Raw genomic sequence first — 19,186 nt, 5'->3', positions numbered from 1 at the left:
ATATATATAATATCATTTTAGTATAATTTAAGATTTATATGTTCTTCACATATTATGCACTTCCAATTTTTAATAAAAATTAAGAATCAAAGTATTTTACAAAAAAAAAAGGAAATAACAAATTTTGGGTCAGTAATAGTCCCGAGCTTCTTGACTTTAGTTGATTTAAAAGCCCATTCCCAAATTTTCTTATAATTTCTTAGCCTTGATGATGCATATGAGAAAACTGAGACATATAGAAGTGGATTATTCTGAAGAAGAAGAAATTAAAATGTTGTTCCAGCTCTGTTTTCATTTCCAGATAACTTTTAGAACTATAGGTAAGACAGGTAAGATCTAAGAAGATTCTTTTCACAATTTTTCTTATTCTAATTTCTTCTTCTCTCTTTAATTTCCTTTTTCTTTAACTCAATGCAGTCTTTCACTTATCTTTCAGAAATCAAAGCTTCTCCCTTGATAAAATTCAGATAATTAGCACACCACTGTTTCTGGCACATAATCAAGTGGAAAACATCGTGTTTATGTGGATTATCAGCAACTTCTAGCAGTGTTTAACCTGGTGGGTGGGAGATAGGGTGGGCTTTTTGTCTGCAACATTTCCGGGCACTGTCCAATAATTCCCTCTGAGATAGAAGTTCAGCACAGGGCTTGGTGTTCTCAGAATAATGCTCTCTTAAATCTTCCTGGCACTAACAGCATAAGTACTTACTATAACAGTCCCAGGCACTGCCCACAGCCGTCCAGCAAGAAAATTGCTTATTGCATAGATCCTTTGTGTATGTTGCTTGCCATGACAGACAGGAACAAGAAAGAGAGGTTTCAAGTACATCAAATTATGGCAGATATTGATGGGGTAGAATACACATACATAGTTGGGGTGATGAAGAAAAAAAAAATGCCTCAGCAGTTTTAGACAGAAATCTACCCTCAGTCAGACAAGCAATGGGAGAACAGGAGCCCTCGGAGGTTATGAGGCCCGAGAAGAGATGGATAGCCTGAAGAGAAAAGTAAAGTGACATAAGAAATCAAAGAATATTTTACCTGCAGAAAGAAAATCAATGGAAATGATGAACTGCTATTCAAAGGAAATGAACTGATTATTCTAGTTTCCACAAGAAGGGAGGTATTGCAGATAACCTGTCATGATGAGCAGGAGCTGGAAGGTAAGCGAGGAAGCCTAGATCTGACTGTATTATTCTAGCCCCAAAATTTTAAGACAATTTGTTTAGATGTTGGAAATGTGATTTAAAATTAATTTCTTATGTCAATCAACTGATTAGAATATATACATTTATATATGTGTATGTATTTTTTCTTTTTCTTTTCCCCTAATTCTTTACTAGGCTTCCCTTTGTACTTTGTAAATGAATACTTCAAGACTATTAAGGATAGGAGGTACCAAGTGGTTTGGTGTTTAAGGAGCTGGATCTCACATAGCCAACTGCACAATTTGAGTTCTGGACCCAGCAACATGGAAAATATGCCTCATGTGTGTGTGTCCAAAATGCCAGGAGGAGAAGAGAGGAGAAGGGATTGCAACATGGCCATCCCTCTTAAGGAGGTTATTTCTCACTTTGCCACTCTCTTCCTATTTGTCTCTCTGGCAAGCACATAAACCCTATAGCAAAGACCACCACCACCAACAAAAGAATTTTGGTTTTTTTTGAGAGGTATTTGCTATAGGGCGCATGCACTCACCAGACAGAGAGAGAAAGAGAGATAGAAAGCGAGAAATTACCCCTCAGGGGAGATGACCACGCCTCAATCCCTTCTCCTCCATTCTCCTCTCGGGATCCTGGGCACGCACGCACACGTGCCCAGTGTGAATTTAAGCCTCTGGGTCCGGGACTCAAATCGCAATCGACTACGTGGGAGTCCAGCGACACAGCCATTACGCTAACTGCTGGTCCCACAACAAAAGAATATTAAGGATATTGTTGAAATTTATTATATAACAAAACAGTTTTTTGCATAGATTTATATCAATTTTGGATTGAAATACAAGAATTCCTTTTGTTCTCTACATTTGATTTGTTCTACTCTGTAACTTTTACCAATTAAGGGTTCTCTTCAGTTTTCATTTACATTTACGTAGTTTGTTTTTCTTCTAATTTTGCCAGAGGACACATGTGCTCTCTAGGAAGACAGAAGGGGAAAGTGAAAAAGCACATTCCCAGGGGAATGATCTCACTGCAATCCCTTCTCCATCTCTCCCTCCTATGGGGATTTTTGGGCATGCACACACTTACATCTGGCGTGTCTCTCAAAACTACCAGGTCCTGACCTTAAAATGCACTGTTGGCCATGTGGGATTCCCCCACCTTAACCACCATGCCATGGGCTGACCCACTATTTTATTACTTATCAAGATGTACATTTTTACCTAAGTTATTCAGTATTTATATTTTCTCTTCTATACTTCCTGCTCATGACTTTTGCTACCCTTTGGTGTCGTGTTTCCCTTTTACTCATATGTTTGGACAAATATTTCATACAGCCTAGAAACTATAACATCTATAAATCGCTATACCTATTTGAGATTGTAACTTATAATTTTACTCTTTATTTTTCTGTGTGCACAGATGCTCTTAATTATTTTTTTTTCTTTGCCAGAAGGTCTGTAGACTTGTTGGGAGGAGAGAGAGAGAAAGAAAGAGAGAAAATGAGAAAACACTGTCTCAGGGGCATAGTCACACTACAATCTCTTCTTCACTTCTCTCTCCTTCTTGGGATTTTGAGCACACACAGGTGCCTGGTATGCTTTTCAAGCTGCTGGGTCCAGGACTGAAATGCTATAGTAAGGGATTTAGCACCTTAATCACCATGCCCCTGGCTTGTCCAATACTTTCAATCTTAATGTCATTAGAGTTATCAAGTGTTTCCTTTATAGTTTGTTGTGAAGGGGGGTCGAGCTTGTTTCAAAGAAATTTTAAAACACATAACATTTTTAAAAATTCTCCAATATTAATCTCTAAATGCTTTGGATTCTTTTCAGTCACATAAAATTTGGAAATAGTAATAGTTGAACACTATATTTGTAATTAATGCCACTGATTATACACTTAGAAATGGTTAAAGTGGTAAAGTTTATGTTATGTGTATTGTATTACGATTAACAAAAATCTTGTAAAGAAAAATTCTTTCCTTGCTTAAAGAGATCAAGAATTCTTGGGAACCAGCAGTTAGTGTAATGGCTATGTTGCTTGACTCCCATGTAGTCGACCGTGGTTCACGTCCTGGACCCAGTGGCTTAAAACTCATGTCAGGCGCGTGTACGTGCATGCCCAAGATCCCGAGAGGAGAATGGAGGAGAAGGGATTGCGGCGTGACCATCCCCCATGGGGGGGGTGATTTCTCACTTTCTGTCTCTCTGTCTCTCTCTGTCTGTCTGGAGAGCGCATGCGCCCTATAGCGAAAATCTCTCCAAAAAAAAAAAGAATCCTTCATTCTTTTCCTAACAGCCTAATTATTCAAAATTTTTGAACAACTAATAAAATTAACACTAATTTCTGAAGTGGGTTGAATTTTATCTATTTTTCTTTCTTTCTTTCTTTTTTTTCTTTAAGAGATATTTTTGCTACAGGGCACGTGCACTGTCCGGAAAGACAGAGAAAGACAGAGAGACAGAAAGCGAGATATCACCCCCCCAGGAGGGATGACCATGCTGCAATCCCTTCTCCTCCATTCTTCTCTCAGGATCTTTGGCATGCATGTACATGTGCCCAGAATGAGTTTAAACACCAAGTCCAGGACTCAAATCGCAGCTGACTACATAGGAGTCCAGTGACATAGCCATTATGCCAACTGTTGGTCCCAAATTTTATCTATTTTTCTTATTTCAAGACATACTTCAATTTCAGCCAATTCCACTCATCTGAGAATTTGTGAGAGAATGTGGCTTTAAATGAATAAGAGTATTTCCTCTAAACATCAACTCCAGATTCAGAAAGATCTCTCGGACTGTTTGACAAGTATCATAGCTGTAAGTCCAGAGAGGATTCTGTTTCTAGTCTGTCCAATGAATATATACACATTTTGACAAATTCATTTTCTATCACTAAGAGCACAGTACTGATGGGTTGTCTACTATAAGCCAGACATCTGACTTCTTTTCCAAACCTGTCATATTTAATGCTCATATAAACCATTTTACAGATGAGGAACCTAAGACTTAGAAATTAAATTACTTATCAAATATCAATTTGCTTATCTGTCATGGAGCAGAAATTTAAACTCCAACTAGTCTTACTCCAAAGCCAATGTTGTCACCATTTTCCACACTCAGGTTTTTCTGAATGAGGAGGGTAATAGGCTTTATTGAATGTATCAGGTCCTCACAAGTTATTGTTGATTATTCACAACCTCTCAGTAGGAAGCTGGTATTCAACAAATTAAAGTGATAAGAGAAGCGAGTTTCTGTAAGTTAATCATTTATGAGTACATCAGTGCAGGATTTTCATCACTCTTTGCCTGGCTTTAAGTGTGTATCTTTTATGCCTGCAAATAATCTGGCAGGTAATGTATTAAAAGATTTCTTTTTCTTTTCCATATTGTATTTGTCTCATCACAAAGCCTTTTATAGCCAAGTCCATTTCCTTCTCTTCCTTTGTGAATGCATTTCTCAAAGTGAGGACACAGGACCAGCTACATCAGCTACACTGGGGAGCTTGTTAGAATATGAAATTTCTTGTTTTTTAAAGAATTAATTAATTAATTAATTCAACTATTTATTTATTTATTTAGAGTTGAACAGAGAGGGGCAGAGAAAGAGAGGGAGAGGAAAAGTGAGAAAGCAAGCCACCAGGTCTGGGACTCAAACCGCAGTTGTCCATGTGGGAGTCCAGTGCCCTTAACCACCATGCCACCTGCTGGCCCCTTAATCCACACCAGTTGAATTGGAAACTCTGGTGGTAGAGCCCAACTGTCTGTGATTCTCCAAGCTCTCAGGTGATTCTGATCCACACCAAAGGTAATGAACTGCGATTTAGAAAAAGATTCAGTGTGAGCTACATCAGAGAATCTACCTGGGGACTGATGTCCTCCTGGCTTTTGAGTTCTAGAAGCCTGGACACTTCCTTAGAATAGAAATATCGTCATTTAACATTGCTTCTCCGGCTCCATAAACATTATCAAGTGTGGAACCAGCAGTTGGCATAATGGCTATGTCACTGGATTTCCATGTAGTCGAAAGCAGTTCGAGTCCCAGACCTGGTGGCTTAAACTCACACCAGGTGCATGTGCATGAGTGCTGAAGATCCTAAGAGGAGAATGGAAAAGAAGGGATTGCGGCATGGCCATCTACCCTGGGGGGTGATTTATCCCTTCCTGTGTCTCTGTCTCTCTCTGTCTTCCTGGCAAGTGCACATGCCCTATAGCAAAAATACCTTACCCCCCCTAAAAAAAAATTACCAAATGTATTAGATAATTAGAAAAGCTACTAGTCTTGAGAACCATAAGAGTTTGGCTAATGATAACTGTTACTCTGAAGAATTTCTTTGATGTACAGATACATCATGATGATGTAGGCAAGAAGTTGCAGAAACTACAAAAGGCTGAAATTCAATGAAATTGGATGTGAGATTCAATAGGAATTAAATAACATAATATTGTGTGAGAAGAGGTTTGTATCTACGGGAAAATGAATTTTTAAATATGCCTGAAAGAAATGAAAGCTCAATGAAAAATAATGAGAGTATTTAAAATGCCCTCTGCATCTCTCCTCTCAAATTCTAACTCACTCTTGCTGAAATAAGAAGGAACACAATATGTCATCCTTTCTTTTCTAAATAAACAAATAAAAAATAATAAAAAGTGTAATCCTAATCAACTAATGAATAGAGACAATACCACACACAGAAAGCAGAAATTAAATTTAATTGTTTAACTATATACATAGTAGTTTATTTTAGGAGTAACAAAAAAACTAGAAAAAAAGATCTTTTAAATGTGAAAACATTGGCTGCTGCTTTTCAAAAGAAGTCTCTCAAATTGAGGATTATGTTGAGAAAACATTTTGGATGTGAAGGTACCGGTGGGTGCAGAATTGAACAACGTAAGTTGTCCTTGCAGTACTGTGTAAGATAGATTTTGAGCAAATATTTTATAAAGCAGGAAACTGGGGTGAAGAGTACCTCTGAGATTTTCCAAATATAAATTTGAAAAAAAAAAATAAGGCTTGCTGTTCATTCAATTAGTTCCCAAATAAAAACAAGATTAATAACAACATAATAATTATAGTAACTAACAATTTTTTAGCACTTTTTGAATGTTTTAAGTGCTTTACATTTATTAGGTTGTTTAATTCTTACAAGTAAATTATAGACTATTAGATAGCAAAGCATGTAATTTCTTGTTGAAAATTTAGTTCCCAAATAAAAACAAGATTAATAACAACATAATAATTATAGTAACTAACAATTTTTTAGCACTTTTTGAATGTTTTAAGTGCTTTACATTTATTAGGTTGTTTAATTCTTACAAGTAAATTATAGACTATTAGATAGCAAAGCATGTAATTTCTTGTTGAAAACAGAAATATTTCTGAGTTAAAATGCATGTAAGTGATATTTAAAAATAATTATTTTCCATATTTCTAAAGTCACTTATTTACTTATTTTCTCAGCTTATAATATATATTGAAAAATAGAAGGCAATTAAAAATTCAAAAATAAATAGGAACATAAATCTAAGTGTACTTCAACTTTCAAAATTAGTATTCAACTTCTTTGAATATAACTTAAAATGTCCATTAAAATCTTCATTTTTAGCCAAGGTTAGAGTCAGGACAATGCTGGCAACCAGTATAATAAAGTCTTTCCAAGTTCCAGTTATCAAATACAACACTGTCTGTAAGAGAGAGCCTAACGTCCAGTCTATCTACTTATAGACACACTATGGTTCCTACAGCCAATGGTCTAGTAAACCAGTAGGATAAATAATTTCCATCTTCTATTAATTAGTTTCCCTATATTTAATGGATAATATTTAACACCATTAAAAATTATTTATTTAATTAATGAACTTTAAAATGAGTGCTATTTCTTTCTTTTTTTGGAGAGATTTTTTTGCTATAGGGCGTGTGCACTCATCAGAAAGACAGAGAGAAATAGAGACAGAAAGCGAGAAATCACCCCCCAGGGGGGATGGCCACACCGTAATCCCTTCTCCATTCTCCTCTCAGGGTCTTGGGCATGTATGCACACATGCTCGGCGTGAGTTTAAACCGAGTTTAAGGTCCAGGACTCGAACTGCAGTCGGCTACATAGGAGTTCAGGGACATAGCCATTACGCTAACTGCTGGTCCTGAGTCCTATTTCTTAAAATAGAAATTATTCTGATACTTATACAGTCAATAGGATCATAATATTAATGCACGCAACAGTTTGGAATAAACCTTAAATTTTTTAATAAGTTTTCTGTGCTCACTAAAACATATCAATATAAATAAAAAGTCTTGGAGGAAAGGGTGAATGACCCACTGCTATTTTAAGGGTAGAGAGCCCCTGTTTTGAGGATGAGAAGAGTTCTGAAGCCTGGTTGGACAACAATGTGAATGTCCAGGACACCACTGAATTGCACAAACGGTTATCTTGATAAACTGTACACTGTATGTATTTTACCGTATCCCCTTTAAAAAGGAAAAAAAAAAAAACAACGTCTGACTTGTCCATGCATAGTTCCCAGGAGCTACTGCTTCCCAACTTGCTATAAAAGGAAAGTTAAAGAGTAAGTAGAAGTGGAAAAATTAAATACACGTTTGTTGAATAACTATTCACAACCAGCTATTATAGGTATTAGCAGTCTCTTGCATTTGATATAAATTTGAAATCAATAAAATACAATATTAAATTTGCCCAATCTATGTAAATAATAAATATTAGAAGTGATACACAAAATCATTTTGGGGATATTAAACTCTTTCTCTAATGGTAAAGTACTTTCCAAAATGTCACACTGAATGTAATTCTAACAGACCAGCAAAGGCTTACAATGAGTAAATGCTCAAACCAAAAATAATGAGTATTGCCTAGTAGAAAATTCAATGAACTTCAAATAGCACTGATCTTACTGACACTAATTATAAATCTCATAAAGTTAAAATTTATCAAGAGCTTAGATATATAAGCAGTTTCCCTTTATTCCCAAGGTTAGCAATTTCATTCATTTAATTTTAATTAGAAAATATCCCATACTGAGAGGTAGGGGATACATCATCACAAATTCAAACCTTTGCTTCAGTGTTTGACAATAACCAGGATAAGTTCAAAAGCAAATATGAGCCTTCTCAGAGAATACTGGTTTTATCTCAGCATAAGTATATATGGCATTGTGAATAAAAGTATAGAAATATGACAACATTTACAATTACATAAAAATATCTAGAGATCTACAGAGAGAGAGAGAGAGAAATCTCCACCAATACCAAGCCCCCTCTATAGAGCTGAGTGAAAGGCCAGAAAGAGAGAGAGATTGTTACAGATTGCTGTCTTTTAATGTTTTCTAAGGGAAAAACAGGACAACAACTTTGGGTTGAGGCAAAGTTGTATTGAAAACGAAACCAATCTCTACTTTGTCTCCTAACAGTGCTAAACAGGTGGACTTGTGAATGAGAAGGTGAAAAGGTAATTTATTCATGGAACGCAGATGTGTGTGACAAATTTCTCCAGTATCTGTGACTCCCCCCTAGCATGGTACCTGAATGAGCCTGGGGTGTTTTAAGAGCCATAAGCTGCATGACATTTTTTTTTTCCCTTTTAATTTTCCAGAGGGTGTGTATACTCAAGGTGTATACACAAAGAGACAAAGAGAGAAAGGTAAAATGAGAAAGCACTTCCCATGGGGGTACAGACACACTGTAAGGCCTTCTCGGTCTTTCCCTCCTTTCAGAATTTTGGGCATACAGAAACACGCAGCATTCTCCGGCCCTGGGGTCTGGAACTCAAACCTCATGGTAAACCACTTGTGATCCAGCTGCCTTAATAACCATGTCACAAGCTGACCCAGACAATATAATTTCTGTAATGCAGGTTCCTTGTCACTGGTTACCAATAATAATGTGTTTGAAAATTGTTTCATTATTGAAAACCTATTAGAGAAAACTCGGGGTTATTTGAATTAGGCATATCCATGCACATCTGTCTTGAAGAGAGGAGAATTTGCAGCTGAAGAGTTGAGAGTTGGAGTGAGCCATGATAAACCCATGGGAGAGTAATGCGGAAGAACTTCAGAATAGATGTCCCCAAAGTCTTAAAGTCAAAACTTTTTCAGGAAAAATGACCCAGAAATTGCCATGCATATTTTCTCTCAGTTGAGCAGAAGAACTTCTTGATAATAATGAAGTATTACTCTTTGAGAAACTTTTTGAATTTATGAATATAGCTACTCTAGCCATAAGTTGTAAGTGATTTATATTTGAAATGCAATGGATACATATATCTCAAAACTATTAAAACTGTAGATTAAAAAATACTGTTTATGCAAATATTTACATATTAATCTGATAAGACTGAAGCTACTTTAACATCAGTTAAAATTAAAAATCAAGATTAGCATAAAAAGACCTACAATTTTGAGTATAATGTCAAAAAATCATCTTAAAATTTAACCTAGCTTTCCAGTCCATAGTTCAAAATGTGTTCTGGAAAAATGAAAACCATATATTTAGGAACTGGGTAGTGTGTGTGTATGTGTCTGTGTGTTATTTAAAAAAAATAATTTAGGAAAAATATAAATCTCTACATGCACATTTATACTAGGGTCTAAACTATCTCAGTATTAATAAATTAGCTATAATAAATGCAATTATTTGTCTCAGTTAATGTTCCAGCAAGAGGGATCTGGAAATAGCATAATGGTTATGTTGCTTGACTCCCATGTAGTCAACTACAGTTCAAGTCCTGGTCTGGTGGCTTAAAACTCACGCCAAGCACATGTGTGAATGCCTAAAATTCTAAGAGTAGAGTAGAAGAGAAGGGATTGCAGCATGGCCATAAGCCTGGGCAGTGATTTCTCACTTTCTGTCTCTCTGTCTCTCCAGTGAACACACACACCCTACAGAAAAAAATGCCTCTTAAAAAAAAATAAAGTTCCAGCAGAAAATGTGACCTGTATCATAAAGATGGAGCAAACTGTACTGAAACAAACTAGAGTTAGCTTTTGAACAATTCAGCATTAGGGGGTGCCAGAAAATGCACATATAACTTTTGACTCCCCTAAAAACTTTACTAATACTACAAAATGGAAGAAAATTAAAATGGATAAGTGCTGGAGGGGATGTGGAGAAAGGGGAACGTTCCTACAATGATTGACAGCTATTCTGTATGTTAAATGTATTATGTACTAAATTCTTACAATACAGTAAGCCAGGGGAAATAAAATTTTATTAGTAAATCATAAGGAAGAGAAAATACATTTACAGTATTTTTGAAAAATATCTGCACCGGAGTAGATTTTGCAGTTCAAATCTGTGTTGTTCAAGGATCAGCCATATTTTAAAAGATGTAGGTGAAGGGGAAGAACCAAAGTACTCTGAAGTGCCTGGAGTCTGCCAACAGCAGGAAGTCACAGCCATTCCAGAGTCACAGTGAGCCTGGTGGGAGGAGGAGTTACCAGGAGAAGGAACAGCCAGAAAGAACCATAGATATTGATAGGAAAAAAACAAAAGCTAGAAAGTCAGTGGCAAACATCAGCCTGGCAGAGAATGTTGTCAGGAGGAAAACTACTTGAGTTCTCCGTGTTCCTCCTCTTCTACCTTTGGCTGGTGCTTTCCACTGGCCAGCTAGAAGCCAGAGGGCAACGGAGCTTAGTTGAAACAGACCATGAAGCTCAGCTCCTAGGGCACAGAGCAGGGCAGAGAAGGCTGAGGGAATCCCCAGAGGAAAAAGAATGCCTTGCACAGTGTGAATAGGGGATTTTGATCTTAAGCAACTTTTCATGCAAATCCATATAACTCAAACAACCTTGAAGGCAAAGTAGAAAGAAAGAAATAGGAAGTTCAAGATTTTGTTTGTTTCTCAACATTGATCACATAATGTATCATAGAGCCAGCAATTGTCTTCTATTCATTACTTCCATATGCAAAATTTTTCAGGCTATTTGAAAATATCCGTATAGAAGAAAATCTAAATAAATAGCTTAAAGGGACAGGTCTGAATTCTTTTTCTTCCATTCTGATTGTTGAGAATATTAATGTAGGACTGAGTTGGGTAAAAGAGATGTAGAGCTGAAATAAATTTTGCTACTTGTATGTTCATTCTTTCAATGGTCTAGCAGAATCAGCTTCTTGAACGTTGTACATCAGTCTTTTAAGAGACCCTTTAATGAAGTGGAGGTCGAGCACATGATCAAGAAGATAGTAAGAACTCTAATACAAGTTTTTCCTACTAGGAAATAAGTGTGGATGCACTTCCACAGTAAAACTCACATTTCATTGTGTTAATGAGAGGTCATTGGAGGAACATGAAAGAGCTCTCAAAACCAGAAATCTTCTATTTACGTACAATGAGAATTCCAACTAGATCCTGGACCATCAAGTGCCCTTGCAAAGTTTGAAAAATCTCTTTGATTTAAAAGAAGTAACACTGGCTAAAAACAAAAGGCAACATTACCCCAATCAATGTAAAACAAAATAGTAAATGCTATTAAATTAAGTTGTGTTATATGATTTTAGGATAACATTAGGAAGATATGGTAATCCCAGATAGACAACAGAATTCACATGGAATAGGTCCTTCCATGAGGCACTGATCCATTGTGATACACCACGGCATGGGTGATGTACAATGTTTCAAGGTGTGCATTTGAAGCACAAAGTGTAGGAGTTTGAGGCACAGGGACAAAGTTAGAGACCTTGAATGATAAGGCAAGGCTAGTTCATAAATAATAAGAAAAAAGAATTACCCTCCTCCTCATTTATTCTAGAACTGAATTCTAATAGTAAATCTCTTTGGGGACAGTTCTGCAGGCATTTTGCAACCTTAGAAACACTGAGTAGCATATACATTGCATTAGCCGAGGTTCAGATTTGCTGTTTTTTAACTGTACAAGCTGCATGCCATAAAGGTGCTGTATCATTCATATGATTTGTAATAAATCTTTTGTATTTTTTCCTCACAATAATTTATTTGAAATAGAAGCCAACACCTTCCAGGTTACTAAGCCTAGCTATTGAATTAATTCATGAGCTGGACTGAAAAAATGGGCCATTCTTCACCACCAGGATCATGAATATTTTAATATCTGAATAAAGATAAGACTAAAGTTAAAGCAACTCAACTTTGTAGAGATGCAACAAGGAGGAAAACAGAACTAGATGCTAATATTGACACTTCACTTCGACATAATTGAGGTAAAAAATGAAAAGTAAATGATTACTGCAGGTGAAAACAAATACTAATTTAAACACCTACTATGGTTAATTCATGCAAAAAAAAAAATAACTAGGAGAATTGCCATCCTTTCATGATTTTGGTCATCCTAAAGAGAAATGAAGTCTTTTGAGAACTGGCCTAAGATTTCGTGACTTTAGTATTAGTTGAAGCCTGGCATTTGCACCAAGAAGTCCAGAATTCCATCAATTCACTGACAAAAAAAATACATTTAGAGTAGTCAGAATGGAGTTAAGCATCCTTTTGGTACAGAACCAAAATTGGGTAAGTGAAGGAATATGTAAATAAACCCAGATAAACAGTGGCTTGCTGAAATTCCTGGACTTCCGCCAACCACAACGATCTGATGATCCAAAACAGAAATTGGTGAGTAGTTGACATAATTTTTCTCTGTACTCCATCTCTGTCAGTTTATATTTATTAAAATCAGAAAACATAAGAGAAAAGAAAAAGCCACAGAAGACTGATGTAAAGGGTGTGTGTGAAAATATATACTATATTTTTAAAACCTAATATTTACTTCATTGTTTTTCTTAATTAATGAACCAGTTCCGGTATGTAATCCAATCTGAATTTACCAACAGTAGCTCTTCTCACTTCTGACAATAAGTAACAAAAACTGCCCCTTCGAACACCAACAACAGAAATTTAAGTGATTACATTAATTCCCTAATGCAGTGGAGGCCAACTCTGGTTGCATATTATTGGATTGTAGGAAAAGTAAAGAGGTACTTTTTTATGTTTTTCTAAGCAAAAATGCACATGATTTTCCCAATGACCCAACAGAATTACCCAGGACATGTGAATTGGAATGTAGGGGATGGAAAATAGTCATAAGCAATTCTTAAAGCTCCCAGATGATACTAATGCACAATCTGAAATTGAGGTGTACATTTGTCTTAGGCAAAAATGGAAAAATGTGAACATGAGTTTATCTGCCATTCTCTCATTCTTTGAAAATCGTCGCAGGAAGCTAAATTTGTCTTAGCACCTTTCATCATTAGAACATATAATGCCATTCTTACATTTATACCAGATGTATTTGTGACAATTCTTTATTTAAAACAAACATCAGGGGACCAGCAGGTGGCAGAATGGTTATGTTGCTGGCCTCCCACAGAGTGGACTGCGGTTCAAGTCCTAGACCCATAGACTTAAAACTCATGCTGGCTGCATGTTATGTGCATACCCAAAATCCCAGGAGAAAAATGGAAGAGAAGGGACTGTAGCATGGCCATCCCCACTAAGTGGTGTTTTCTTTCTTTCTCTCTCTCCATCTCTCTCTGACTCTCCAGCAAGCACACAAGTCCTATAGCAAAAATCTCTCTTAAAAAAAAAATCAAATGAAAAATTTACTATGTTCGGATATCTTAGAATTCTAGTTTCATGTAACCTTAAGCACATGGGAATAGAATTCATTCATGTAGCTTATTACTCCATTTATAAAATGGGGATTGCTATATCTACTTTATAGGGTTATTACAAAATAAAATTTGCACATTGGAAAGTACCTAGTAAAATTCTTACATAAAATAGACATTCATGATATGGTAATTATTAATATATATTTATAAATTAAAATTTTAAATATATTTTTGTAGTCATAATTACAATAAGTTAAAAGACTTGATCATCATTTTGATGTAAAATTTGTTCAACAAATGTTTATTAAGTACTTACCATGGTTAAGTATGGTTCTGTGTTCAGAGACTATAGCAGCTACAAAGCAAGTTAAAATCCCTGCTCTTCATTAAATTTTAGATTTTAGGGAGACAGAGACAACATGTTATGTAATTTAGTGATACAAGCCAAGGAGAGGAAAAACATGTTGGCTGGTATGATTGGGAGGCATTCTTTTTTTTTCAGTGTTTATTTACAGACTGTGTATGGCTACTATTTCATTGCAGTGGTGAAATTGAGTAGTTGTTATATAAACCATAACCATAAGGCCTAAAAGCCTAAGCTATTTAGTATATTATCAAAAAAAATCGCTGACTCCTACAGAATCAAGTAGAGGAAAACTGAAATCTTAACGATACTGAGTCTTCTTATTCATGAGCAAAAACATTCATCTTAGCTAAAATAACAAGGGGAGTGCCCCTTGAGATAGTTTTATGGGGGTAAAGATCAGAGAAAAGTGAGAGAGCACACCATGAGGTATCTGAGGGAAAGGTGTTTTAGGCAATAGTGAATGCCTAAAATTCTAAGAGTAGAGTAGAAGAGAAGGGATTGCAGCATGGCCATAAGCCTGGGCAGTGATTTCTCACTTTCTGTCTCTCTGTCTCTCCAGTGAACACACACACCCTACAGAAAAAAATGCCTCTTAAAAAAAAATAAAGTTCCAGCAGAAAATGTGACCTGTATCATAAAGATGGAGCAAACTGTACTGAAACAAACTAGAGTTAGCTTTTGAACAATTCAGCATTAGGGGGTGCCAGAAAATGCACATATAACTTTTGACTCCCCTAAAAACTTTACTAATACTACAAAATGGAAGAAAATTAAAATGGATAAGTGCTGGAGGGGATGTGGAGAAAGGGGAACGTTCCTACAATGATTGACAGCTATTCTGTATGTTAAATGTATTATGTACTAAATTCTTACAATACAGTAAGCCAGGGGAAATAAAATTTTATTAGTAAATCATAAGGAAGAGAAAATACATTTACAGTATTTTTGAAAAATATCTGCACCGGAGTAGATTTTGCAGTTCAAATCTGTGTTGTTCAAGGATCAGCCATATTTTAAAAGATGTAGGTGAAGGGGAAGAACCAAAGTACTCTGAAGTGCCTGGAGTCTGCCAACAGCAGGAAGTCACAGCCATTCCAGAGTCACAGTGAGCCTGGTGGGAGGAGGAGTTACCAGGAGAAGGAACAGCCAGAAAGAACCATAGATATTGATAGGAAAAAAACAAAAGCTAGAAAGTCAGTGGCAAACATCAGCCTGGCAGAGAATGTTGTCAGGAGGAAAACTACTTGAGTTCTCCGTGTTCCTCCTCTTCTACCTTTGGCTGGTGCTTTCCACTGGCCAGCTAGAAGCCAGAGGGCAACGGAGCTTAGTTGAAACAGACCATGAAGCTCAGCTCCTAGGGCACAGAGCAGGGCAGAGAAGGCTGAGGGAATCCCCAGAGGAAAAAGAATGCCTTGCACAGTATGAATAGGGGATTTTGATCTTAAGCAACTTTTCATGCAAATCCATATAACTCAAACAACCTTGAAGGCAAAGTAGAAAGAAAGAAATAGGAAGTTCAAGATTTTGTTTGTTTCTCAACATTGATCACATAATGTATCATAGAGCCAGCAATTGTCTTCTATTCATTACTTCCATATGCAAAATTTTTCAGGCTATTTGAAAATATCCGTATAGAAGAAAATCTAAATAAATAGCTTAAAGGGACAGGTCTGAATTCTTTTTCTTCCATTCTGATTGTTGAGAATATTAATGTAGGACTGAGTTGGGTAAAAGAGATGTAGAGCTGAAATAAATTTTGCTACTTGTATGTTCATTCTTTCAATGGTCTAGCAGAATCAGCTTCTTGAACGTTGTACATCAGTCTTTTAAGAGACCCTTTAATGAAGTGGAGGTCGAGCACATGATCAAGAAGATAGTAAGAACTCTAATACAAGTTTTTCCTACTAGGAAATAAGTGTGGATGCACTTCCACAGTAAAACTCACATTTCATTGTGTTAATGAGAGGTCATTGGAGGAACATGAAAGAGCTCTCAAAACCAGAAATCTTCTATTTACGTACAATGAGAATTCCAACTAGATCCTGGACCATCAAGTGCCCTTGCAAAGTTTGAAAAATCTCTTTGATTTAAAAGAAGTAACACTGGCTAAAAACAAAAGGCAACATTACCCCAATCAATGTAAAACAAAATAGTAAATGCTATTAAATTAAGTTGTGTTATATGATTTTAGGATAACATTAGGAAGATATGGTAATCCCAGATAGACAACAGAATTCACATGGAATAGGTCCTTCCATGAGGCACTGATCCATTGTGATACACCACGGCATGGGTGATGTACAATGTTTCAAGGTGTGCATTTGAAGCACAAAGTGTAGGAGTTTGAGGCACAGGGACAAAGTTAGAGACCTTGAATGATAAGGCAAGGCTAGTTCATAAATAATAAGAAAAAAGAATTACCCTCCTCCTCATTTATTCTAGAACTGAATTCTAATAGTAAATCTCTTTGGGGACAGTTCTGCAGGCATTTTGCAACCTTAGAAACACTGAGTAGCATATACATTGCATTAGCCGAGGTTCAGATTTGCTGTTTTTTAACTGTACAAGCTGCATGCCATAAAGGTGCTGTATCATTCATATGATTTGTAATAAATCTTTTGTATTTTTTCCTCACAATAATTTATTTGAAATAGAAGCCAACACCTTCCAGGTTACTAAGCCTAGCTATTGAATTAATTCATGAGCTGGACTGAAAAAATGGGCCATTCTTCACCACCAGGATCATGAATATTTTAATATCTGAATAAAGATAAGACTAAAGTTAAAGCAACTCAACTTTGTAGAGATGCAACAAGGAGGAAAACAGAACTAGATGCTAATATTGACACTTCACTTCGACATAATTGAGGTAAAAAATGAAAAGTAAATGATTACTGCAGGTGAAAACAAATACTAATTTAAACACCTACTATGGTTAATTCATGCAAAAAAAATAATAACTAGGAGAATTGCCATCCTTTCATGATTTTGGTCATCCTAAAGAGAAATGAAGTCTTTTGAGAACTGGCCTAAGATTTCGTGACTTTAGTATTAGTTGAAGCCTGGCATTTGCACCAAGAAGTCCAGAATTCCATCAATTCACTGACAAAAAAAATACATTTAGAGTAGTCAGAATGGAGTTAAGCATCCTTTTGGTACAGAACCAAAATTGGGTAAGTGAAGGAATATGTAAATAAACCCAGATAAACAGTGGCTTGCTGAAATTCCTGGACTTCCGCCAACCACAACGATCTGATGATCCAAAACAGAAATTGGTGAGTAGTTGACATAATTTTTCTCTGTACTCCATCTCTGTCAGTTTATATTTATTAAAATCAGAAAACATAAGAGAAAAGAAAAAGCCACAGAAGACTGATGTAAAGGGTGTGTGTGAAAATATATACTATATTTTTAAAACCTAATATTTACTTCATTGTTTTTCTTAATTAATGAACCAGTTCCGGTATGTAATCCAATCTGAATTTACCAACAGTAGCTCTTCTCACTTCTGACAATAAGTAACAAAAACTGCCCCTTCGAACACCAACAACAGAAATTTAAGTGATTACATTAATTCCCTAATGCAGTGGAGGCCAACTCTGGTTGCATATTATTGGATTGTAGGAAAAGTAAAGAGGTACTTTTTTATGTTTTTCTAAGCAAAAATGCACATGATTTTCCCAATGACCCAACAGAATTACCCAGGACATGTGAATTGGAATGTAGGGGATGGAAAATAGTCATAAGCAATTCTTAAAGCTCCCAGATGATACTAATGCACAATCTGAAATTGAGGTGTACATTTGTCTTAGGCAAAAATGGAAAAATGTGAACATGAGTTTATCTGCCATTCTCTCATTCTTTGAAAATCGTCGCAGGAAGCTAAATTTGTCTTAGCACCTTTCATCATTAGAACATATAATGCCATTCTTACATTTATACCAGATGTATTTGTGACAATTCTTTATTTAAAACAAACATCAGGGGACCAGCAGGTGGCAGAATGGTTATGTTGCTGGCCTCCCACAGAGTGGACTGCGGTTCAAGTCCTAGACCCATAGACTTAAAACTCATGCTGGCTGCATGTTATGTGCATACCCAAAATCCCAGGAGAAAAATGGAAGAGAAGGGACTGTAGCATGGCCATCCCCACTAAGTGGTGTTTTCTTTCTTTCTCTCTCTCCATCTCTCTCTGACTCTCCAGCAAGCACACAAGTCCTATAGCAAAAATCTCTCTTAAAAAAAAAATCAAATGAAAAATTTACTATGTTCGGATATCTTAGAATTCTAGTTTCATGTAACCTTAAGCACATGGGAATAGAATTCATTCATGTAGCTTATTACTCCATTTATAAAATGGGGATTGCTATATCTACTTTATAGGGTTATTACAAAATAAAATTTGCACATTGGAAAGTACCTAGTAAAATTCTTACATAAAATAGACATTCATGATATGGTAATTATTAATATATATTTATAAATTAAAATTTTAAATATATTTTTCATAATATGGTAATTATTAATATATATTTATAAATTAAAATTTTAAATATATTTTTGTATTCATAATTACAATAAGTTAAAAGACTTGATCATCATTTTGATGTAAAATTTGTTCAACAAATGTTTATTAAGTACTTACCATGGTTAAGTATGGTTCTGTGTTCAGAGACTATAGCAGCTACAAAGCAAGTTAAAATCCCTGCTCTTCATTAAATTTTAGATTTTAGGGAGACAGAGACAACATGTTATGTAATTTAGTGATACAAGCCAAGGAGAGGAAAAACATGTTGGCTGGTATGATTGGGAGGCATTCTTTTTTTTTCAGTGTTTATTTACAGACTGTGTATGGCTACTCATACATTGCAGTGGTGAAATTGAGTAGTTGTTATATAAACCATAACCATAAGGCCTAAAAGCCTAAGCTATTTAGTATATTATCAAAAAAAATCGCTGACTCCTACAGAATCAAGTAGAGGAAAACTGAAATCTTAACGATACTGAGTCTTCTTATTCATGAGCAAAAACATTCATCTTAGCTAAAATAACAAGGGGAGTGCCCCTTG

This window comes from Tupaia chinensis, unplaced genomic scaffold (assembly GCF_000334495.1).
Source record: "Tupaia chinensis unplaced genomic scaffold, TupChi_1.0 Scaffold000093_1, whole genome shotgun sequence".
In the NCBI taxonomy this organism is placed as follows: domain Eukaryota; kingdom Metazoa; phylum Chordata; class Mammalia; order Scandentia; family Tupaiidae; genus Tupaia; species Tupaia belangeri.
Note: the sequence above shows the minus strand (reverse complement) of the source record.